Consider the following 8,617-nt stretch of genomic DNA (forward strand, 5'->3'; position numbering starts at 1 on the left):
TTTTTATACAAGTGAGCAATTGAGGGTTAAGGGCCTTGCTCAGGGGTACCTCAGTCATGGCATCAGTCCTGGGGATCGAACCCACGACCCTCCGGTCACAAGACCAGTTCCCTAACCACCAGGCCATGACTGCCCTGACTCCTGAGAGTATCGTGTGAGGAAAATTACCAGATTTCATAGTGGGTATGTCACTCTGTCCCACAGACCCTGACCTGAAGGGAAGGGGATCTGTGTATGTGCATGTGTGTGTGTGTGTGTGTGTGTGTGTGTGTGTGTGTGTGTGTGTGTGTGTGTGTGTGTGTGTGTGTGTGTGTGTTTGTGTGTGTGTGTGTGTGTGTCAGAGGTGGGTGGGGGCCTTTGTGGGTATTTATCAATAGTCACCATAATAATAGGAATAATTAGTTGATGTTTGATGGTTGTTCTTTTGGTCCACAGAAATAAACTACTTTTATTAGAAAAACTAAAGAAGCCAAAGGATTTCCATTGATTTCCTTTTACAGTCATGTTGGATTTATTTGCCTACTGTAATACACAATGGACATATCCCAACAGAGACAGCAATAGAAGGCATTTTTATTGTCTTAGTTACTGAACTGCTCGGGAGAAATAAATGAATATATCAAAATGGATCCACAATGACTTCCCTTCAAGGAGATTATGGTTATGGCAACACTTGGGTCTGAAAGCATGTGTGAAACATGGAGTCTGGATGAGGAAGAAAGAATCACAGACATTAAAATCCTGTAATTTTGCTCTTATTCACAATCCACTTCAGCTAAAATTCTGCCAGTACTGCAAACTGCATATTTTTGTTCACCAACATAACTAGCCCTTACACCAGGGGTACTCAACTAAATTTGTCCGCGGTCCAATTTTGGCAGAAACCTGTGAACTGAGGTCCAGTGCGGAGGAGGTGGCGAACGTAAGTTGTTGAGCTGGGGTGGCAAACGTAACACTCGTGACGGAGTGTTTTTTCAATAGCCCTGAAATAAATGCTCCCGTTTTTTTTTGGTCTGTATCCAGTTAATCAGGAATGAGATTGGGTCCGGACAGGACTGCGTTCGGGTCCGGATCCGGACCGCGGTCCGCCAGTTGAGTACCCCTGCCTTAGACAAATGTACTTGCTCAACATTCTCGCTCTGTGAGCTGGGTTGGCATATTCACTCACACGAACAACCACATATACACTCATACACAACGAGACTCACTCTGGGAATATGGTATCCATTCCAGTGAGTCATGGTCATGCAAACAAGCTCACAGAGGTCCAGCTCTAGCCAACCCTCCCTCATAATCCCTCTTTATTGGTGCTCCTCTCTTTAAAGGCCCAATTCTGATGCTTTAAATAGTGAATTAACCACTGACTCATGGTGATGAAATCAGAACACAAGCACAGGCAGTGGGAGACCAAGGTGTTAAAGTGATTCATTTTTGGAATAAATATGCTCACTCTCTCTCTCTTCTCCTATCTGCCCCCCATATCTCTCTCTCTCTCTGTCTCTCTCACTCTGTCTGTCTCTGTCTTCTCTCTCTCCCATGCTTCTGCTCCATGCAAACTGCAACAAACTCTTGGTGATTTAGCTCTTCTGCCCCCTCGAATCTCTCTCTCTCTCTCTCTCTCTCACTCTCTCTCTCTCTTTCCCCTTCTGTCAACAGTGCTGTAGCTCATTTTCAGCTCACAGCCTCTCCCACACCTCCATTTGAATTCTGGGTTCAGAATTATGCGCTGCCGATCCTGTTCACATGGCTCCACGCTCCTGTTTCACATGTAAGCAGCCGCATTCAAGCTCCTAACCCAGTTGGTTTGGCAAAACAGATCTGGGTGCTGAGTTCTCTGTGGAAGTGCAAGGGTTACTCTACAAAGTGGCTTTTAACTGGTATTACACAGATTACGTGACTGTTGTTGAGTATATGTAAATTATACATCTGTATAGTTTATTTTAATCATAGACTGCTGAAGGAGTATGTTCTGGAAATATAGCCCATATGTAAACAATATAGTCATGATACCGTATTCTCAGGGCACTTTTGTGAACATTTTTCTTTACTTTTTTAGTACCTTATCTCATTGTTGTTTTCAGTGTGACCCTCTAAAATATGTATATGCGGCTCACTTCATGATAACCCTGCTCTCTGAAATGCCCTCGGCATCCAGAATAAACCCCATTCCCTGGGTCTTATATTTTTATGTTCACTTTCTATGTTTTTCAGAAAAAAAATAAATTTTTGGAGGAAGATCTTTACTCCTGAAGCCACAGAGGTGCGTTATTACCACAGCTGCAGGTAGCCGTTCCTCCTTCGTGGTGAAGATAAGAGGAGAACAGCCTCGCTCACGTAACTTATCGGCTCAGAGCTTTGAGGAATTCCAAATCCAGGTTAGAACACAGAATTAAGCAGATAAGCACCTCTTGCTTTGAGCGTCAGACCATAACCTATGCAGAGTCACTTGCAATCCTGACAGCTATGAGAAAGTGTTCAGAATTATCTGGAATTGTCATCGCAAATGGCTCATACATTGTGATCTAACCTTAATCTTTATTTCACCCAAAATAATAAACATAAAGATAATGAATAAAATCTTATTAATGGAAACAGTATGTAAATCATCAAATGTAATAACTAGTAGAATCTCCTTTATTGTTTTTAAACCAAATGTTTTCAGTAGCTGCAGATCAGTTAGACAGTAGTCCATTTCTTTGCAAAAAAAAAAAATTCAGTTCATGTATATTCATGTATATTTTTAGGATGCATTGCTTGTTTAACATGTCTAATTTAACTTTAAGCAAAAAGACTGTTTTGCTCTTTGTACTGGTAGAACAGCAGATGGATCTCAGCAAACAGAAAATGTTATTTAGTCGGTTTGTGTGTGTATATGTACGGCAGTTTCTTTGTCCAGGTTACCTCACACTGATATTTTTGTTGTTCAGTACAAATATATCACTTATTTGAAGAACCTTGTGATGAAGGGTGAGTGAAGATATGATGCATCTCCGATGGTGAGTGGTGCTTACAGGGGAAACTCCATAATCGTCTGTTAAAACAATGCAGCGCTCAAAAGCCAGAAGAGTAATACAAAACCTGAAAACATGCTCAAAACATACAGAGCTCTCTCTTTCTCTATATATACCCAAGCACCTTTTGTCTTTATTCAGTTATGTATATGGATATCAATACATAGTGTATGTATATATATACACATATATATATATACACATATATATATATATATATATATATATATATATATATATATATATATAGCAGTAGCGAACCGTGACCATTAAACCTGGGCCCGCTACACCCCCCCCCCCCCCCCCCCCGAAAATATTATTTTTTTCCTCTCCTAATAAACTGCCTTAAAGAATGAAGACAAAACCGAGACGACAGTATAGCTTTAGAAACGCAATAAACAATAACATTTGTACTAGATAACTTGTTAAGCTAAATAAGTTTCCAAACAAAATAAGGTTCACAGCTTCATGGTTCTCGGAAGCGGAATATGTAAACGAGGATGTCAAAGGACTGAATCGAAACTAGCTAACGGCGGTAGGCTAACGACAGCTAGCGTCGCCACAGCGGACGGAAATTATCATACAGTTAAGCCAGCCCACTAAGAGGGAAGATATGATTGGTCAATTTTACTGTAATTTGAAACTGGTATTGCGCTGAATTATAACTGCCAGGCCCTCTGTAAACGAACAGCGGGCATCACAGTCCTGATAGGGGGAGACACAGTCTCACAGGCTTCCACTTAACCCCTCACCTTCTAACACAGATTGAATAGACACGGTTGAATAATTTATTTGCTTATATTTTTGTAATTGTTTAGATGTCGATTGTACTGTAAGTAAACTGTAAACTGTAAGTAGATCAAATAAAATTGGATCATTATATATATATAATGTTTTAAGAATATTTTAGGCCCTCTGAGAGGGCGTAGAGGGCCCTGATGGTTCCCCACTTATATACATATATACTGTGTTTTGATATCCAGAACCGTTCTTATAATAATTATAATAAATATCACATAATAATGATTCTTATTATTAATATTTATTACACAACCAAATGGCTCTAGTACCATACGAACCACAATACCAAAGGGGAGAAACCTTTCCAATTCTACAGTGTGCCCTTGCACTAATTTGAGTTATTTGTGAATGCCCGCTCCTAGGGTGAATAGCTGTGCAGCTGAATTTATTCTAGTCATAAGCAATCTGTCTATGGACTGATAGATGCCCAGGTCTGTAGAAATCCTTCTGCAACCCTTTCAAGTTTTAAGACCTTAAGATCAGGTTAAGCCCACACATGAATTGACTGGAATAACTTATTCCATTTTGAAGAGATCATTATCCTACAGGCTCATATACAATTTGATTGTTAACACCATTTGTTAAATAAATCAGTAAAATGTGGCAATGTAAAATGTGGATTAATTAAAGGGTCATGGGTTTTGGCTCCCCGGGCCAACTATGTAATGCATTACACTTCTAATTTGAAGTGTAATGCATTATATAATTGCTTCAACCGGCAAAATGAAAATTGCAAATTGCAAGTAAATTGCATTTTTTCTATTGTCTATCTATCTATCTATCTATCTATCTATCTATCTATCTATCTATCTATCTATCTATCTATCTATCTATCTATCTATCTATCATCCTATTACTGCAAGACTATGTAAAATAGACAGGAACATTTCTATTAACACTGGTTAGCTAAATCTGATCAGTTTTCCGATACTGTTCTGCAACTGAAAAAATCACAGAGCGTTATGTGAGATGTGTGAAGGTCTCCTTCATTGACTAGAGCGTTATGTGAGATGTGTGAAGGTCTCCTTCATTGACTAGGGTCTGCTTTTTGTTCCAGTTCACTGTTCAATGAACTCTGAAAAGATTTATCTGCTTTCTTCTCACTTCTCCATCCTTCTCTGTGGCTAAGCAAAGCAGAGCTTGAATATGAATGGCTAAGAAATATAACAGGAAGCATTTTGCTAGATTTTTTGTTTGTTTGTTTTTTAAAGATGAAAATACTTCATGCCCAAGTGAACACAACACGCCTTACATGAAGATATGGTAAAGATAATAAGCATTGAATATAAACACCCAGTAAAGTGCTTAATCACTGTGTGTGTGTGTGTGTGTGTGTGTGTGTGTGTGTGTGTGTGTGTGTGTGTGTGTGTGTGTGTGTGTGTGTGTGTGTGTGTGTGTGTGTGTGTGTGTGTGTGTGTGTGTGTGTGTGTGTGTGTGTGGAGTGGAGAGCAGGGGAGGGGAGGGGAGGGGCTGTCTGTCTGTGTGCCTGTCTGTGCCCCAAAGCAACCTTTATCAATCTTCAACAGTTCAAAGCAGGATAAAGTAAAGGCATGCCATCAGGGAGAGTTATCTGATCGTGTCAGACGTTTGATAAATAAACAATGAGGCTGGTATCAAACTATCAATCACCAAAATTTCACACTGTACCCATCCCTCCTGTAGAGCACTTGGGGCACGAGGCAAGCTTTGCTCTGCATGACAATGTCTATACACACCAGGAGAAAGTAACCACACCAAAAATACACAGAAAACTTAGTCACTCTCAATTTACTTTGAAGCAGAACACTGTGATTGTTACTGACAACTCTGCACTGTGCTCGTACATGTAGCGTACATGTGTGGCACAACGCTGTTTTGTGCTGGCCTCTGCACAGTGAAATAATCAGGGACATAAATACGGACAGAAAGTCCCTTCTGTGCCAGAGAAAAACTCAGAAGGCAAACGTCACACAAGCAGTATTGTGGTGAGCAGTTCTGAGGTGGTTCCATGTTGTGCAGTATTGCATGTGGATTTATTCATTCCTTCATCTGTCTATTCATAATCTGTCTAAAATAATTTTATGAATTTCAGCATTGGAATTAAGTGGATTAGGAGAGCATGTAATTAGAAGAGATTCCATGTTAACCACCAAAGCCTCATGGTTTGACAATGTGGTGGAAATTTAAAAACCTTTTCCCACGTTTGATTTCACATTCGACAGCCGATATATTTCTTCTGCTATCCACGAGAGCCATTAAACAGCACTTTCAAATGTCAAGGCTCTCCCTGGCTTAAAATTCGCAACACAGGCACTTCTGCTGACAATGTGAAATCAAAGACAGTGGGGAAAAAAGTGCTATAATCTGGCGCTCCTCTGTTGCAGTCTTACACTATTATGTCTTCTCTGTGCTGTGAAACTGTGAAAATCAATACTCCCCCCCCCCCCCCCCCCTCCCAGATCTGCAGACGGATGCACCTGGCAAAATGGGAATGAGCAGCATCCTGGCTCAACAGGTTGAGGATACTGAGGTGCCTGCTCCTTCATTCTCTGCACGTGTCCCATTTATGCGGAGATCTCTGGCTGACAGGCTGTAAACCAGAGACACATTTTAACAACTGTGGATGTCTTCTCAGCCCTGGTCGCTGCATTCCACCGCCGGTGCTCTTCCTGATGTGAGTAATATGTTCGGCGAGAAACTCAAAGTTTGCCATACATTTGCTGTGGCTTATGTCCATGATGATAACTGAAATGAAATGAATCGACTGAAAGAAAGAATAGAGTTGATGTTATTAGGTAGATGTCCACGATGGGCACTGTTGTTAGGAGCTTCCCACTGCTTTGAAAATAAATTATGACTCTTGGGATCATTATTGAGTCGTCATGATGTTTTCTCAGGGGTTGGTCCAGTCTGTATACTGTATACTGGAGAAGCAGATGGTTACTCATCATATCTGTAAGGCCAGGCCTGACTCGTCAGCAAAATGAAGTTGCTGACTTCTTTTGTTTTTGCTTTTTATTTATTTATTTGCAACCATTTTGAGTGACAAGAAGATTCCCCAAAGATGCCCTCAGGTCATGGGTAAACTAAAGCAATAAAACTGCGTTTGTGAGTGAGGGAATGACTGTGTATGTGCGTGTGCATTTGTGTGTGCGTGTGTGTGTACAAGAGAGAAAGTGTGTGTGTTTGTGCATGCATTTGTTTGATGGACAGACCACGTTAATAAAAAGTGTGTGTCCTTACTTGGGGAGCGCTCTCTGTTTTCCTGAAGTGACCGTAGGGACATCAGAGAGTTCAGTGAAACGCTTTAATTGTTGATGGCCTAGGGCATGAATCACATCTTTGTTTCTGAGTTTTGAAAGACTTTTTCTCAATTTTGAGCATGTCATAGTCATGTAATAGTGATAGTGCTGCTTCTGGCAGAACAGTGCTATATGTAACCATGTCTGTACTGTACTATGGGTTTAAAATATCATACAATGTGTCCCTAAGGCTTCATTAATTTGTTCTTTCATTCATCTTGAATGACATTAAGGCATTTCATATTAATTAATCCTATAATCACTGATACAAATAGATCTGAAACAAATGTATTTTTGTATGTTTCTACAATAGGATAGTTTGTAGAAACTATTTTCTTTTGTATAAAGATATTCATAAATATTAAATGATACAAAAGAGTTATGGTAGGACACTTACGCATCTTGCATAAGGCAAGAATATTTCAAATTTTGGGGAAAGTGATGGTTTTGATTAGCAGAAAAGTTTCTTCAGAACACACATAGAGGCTACCATGAGGACAGGCTGGGCTATATGTGTGGTATTTACCCTTGTAGGAGCATGAGCTCAATAGTGACAAAACATCACTGAGTTCTGAGGATATATTTGGGTTTTTTCATTCGAGGAGCGACTGCGGGAAAAGGGGGGAAATTGATCCATTAAAGTGTAATCACATCCTCACATTCTACCCGTCAGGGTTGAAGATGTTCTCAGAACTGCGTGACCAGAAAGATATTGAGATGGTATTAAAGATAATTATCACAAAAAATGGTGTTTCTGAAAATGGTTTGTGAAAAGGGGTGTCTAGAAGATTGTGATAGATATGCTGTTACAATGTATTTGGTTTCATTTCTGCAGCTGAGAAATGGGAAATCATCAAATGGTACTCCTGACAAAATCATGAGTTAGGCTTTTAGATGGCAAACACTTAGTGGTTAGTGGATTTTACTTACAGGGAGGAGGAGATGGACTTTACTTACAGGTAGTAGGGAGAGGCCACAAGGAAGGCATAATCAGAATTAGCAATAGTAGAGATATGTATAAATATTAGCACATCTGCTACATTACCATATTCACATAAGAAGTATATAGCCCTGGTCAGCCAAAGGGTCACCTCCTCAGCAAGATGAGACATTTTGTTGGTGGTCTGTACCCATTTATGATTACAGGATATTCAAAACTTTCAGGAAAATAACTGACATGGTTTTGTTCTTCATTCTGAAGAAGATGTTGGTTTACTGGAGTTTCCTGGAGAAAACTGGAGTTGGAGAATGTTGGTGTGTGAGCATGTTGCTATTTGTTGAATAAATTGCTTGTTGGAACATGTTTGGTGCCTTCAGGGCTTAATGGTGACTTCTTCTCTGTGATGGCATGTTTTAAACTTTACAGTTTTAAACTGTAATTTCCATTTCAAACCTCCTAAAGAGGAGTCAAACCAATTCGACAGCCATCCTCTCATCCTCATCACATTTCTAATTCAACATTTTTTGGAGGAGTGAGATTTACACAATACAGGTAATGGTTGTTTGAGAATCTATCAGCATATG

General features: G+C 39.9%; 1 long non-coding RNA gene across 1 annotated transcript; it reads left to right on the forward strand.

Annotated features, from left to right (window-relative positions):
* Positions 1-1,687: 1,687 nt before the first annotated feature.
* Positions 1,688-6,512, forward strand: LOC143508796 (uncharacterized). Its single transcript, XR_013129475.1, has 4 exons — positions 1,688-1,768; positions 2,212-2,375; positions 2,928-2,996; positions 6,251-6,512. It is a non-coding gene; the product is annotated as an uncharacterized LOC143508796 (long non-coding RNA).
* Positions 6,513-8,617: the final 2,105 nt, after the last annotated feature.

This window comes from Brachyhypopomus gauderio, chromosome 2 (assembly GCF_052324685.1).
Source record: "Brachyhypopomus gauderio isolate BG-103 chromosome 2, BGAUD_0.2, whole genome shotgun sequence".
Taxonomy (NCBI): domain Eukaryota; kingdom Metazoa; phylum Chordata; class Actinopteri; order Gymnotiformes; family Hypopomidae; genus Brachyhypopomus; species Brachyhypopomus gauderio.